Raw genomic sequence first — 1171 nt, 5'->3', positions numbered from 1 at the left:
AATACTATTTTTATGCCAACGGCTCTTTTTTGTTGTAACATTGGTATAACTGCAATTATGTTTTAGAAATCTTTTAACTGTCCTGAATAATATAGGGGACTTAGCGCATGACAGCTGACAGACGGCCGAGAGTCAACACAGCGCTTGCTCCGTTGCTCAAGGTGGTCGTCAGCTGTTTTACCTCAATTTCCGGGGTACTTTATGCTGCAGTGCTCCTTTACTCTCATTTCTTCGTTCTCTTACTCTCATTTCCTGGTGCCGAACCGCCTCTTGTTCTTAAAAATGGGTTAGGAGGATTTTCGTTGGAGTGAGCAGGGTGATGTTATGGAGATGAACTGAAACGACAAGGGAAAAATTGGATAATACCAAATATCGCCCAAAAGAATTGCAGATTTGCAAGGAAATAAGCTTCCTTGATCGTGGCATTGCACTCAGAAGCGTTACGTCGGTTTCGTTAGAGGTAGCAGGTAAGTTGTGATTTGTTTTGGGTACTTTTGAACAATCTATGGAATTCCCGGCTTAGTGTTATCACAGTTACGAGATTGTATTTTAAAAAATTCATTGTGGTGACACGAAAATGTGTGCATTTCAAATAATCTGTGTTGCATTCTTGTAACAATTTATGTTTTTAGTGTATGGAATAACTTAGGTAGTCAGATAATACTTTTGTTCATTAAAGTGGTGGGTACATGATGGACTTCAAGGCATCTTCTTAAAGGATCTTCAGATTGTCCTTTTTTGTTAAACTTTTATTGTTCAGAGTTATAAACAGACAGTGTCAGTGGCAATCACAATGTAGTCTCTTTAGGAGAACATTATGATCATTATTATTAACTTATGGTATAGAGAAGTTTCCATTTTTATTGATGCCATTGTTGTTTCATATCTCATGAGAGTCAGTGCATGACTTGTAAAAAAATGTGAAGGTAACATTAGTTAAGTTACCTTGTCAGAAATATGAGTAATATATTATACATACAGTTTTCAAATCAGTAAAAATGTTTATTAAGAACTGCACTAAGGTCTCCAATTTGTTAATCATGGTAATTTTTAAATGTTTTTTTAATGTATAAATCATTGTCATCCTTCATTGTAGAATTTCATTCATACAAATGGTTCTGAATGTACCAGTATATATGGTATATATACCATATTCTTTTGTCTACAAGTA

The 1171-nt window shown here is 34.9% G+C and overlaps 1 protein-coding gene across 1 annotated transcript in view; it reads left to right on the top strand.

Moving 5' to 3' along the window:
• Nucleotides 1-120: 120 nt before the first annotated feature.
• LOC119590611 (uncharacterized protein KIAA0513-like) overlaps nt 121-1171 on the top strand; it is a gene marked incomplete in the record, with an annotated part of 32212 nt that continues 31161 nt past the window's right edge. Inside the window, 1 exon segment of the mRNA XM_037939289.1 lies at nt 121-467.

Source organism: Penaeus monodon, chromosome 27, assembly GCF_015228065.2.
Source record: "Penaeus monodon isolate SGIC_2016 chromosome 27, NSTDA_Pmon_1, whole genome shotgun sequence".
NCBI classification, from domain to species: domain Eukaryota; kingdom Metazoa; phylum Arthropoda; class Malacostraca; order Decapoda; family Penaeidae; genus Penaeus; species Penaeus monodon.
This window is presented reverse-complemented; position numbering and strand designations above follow the sequence as displayed.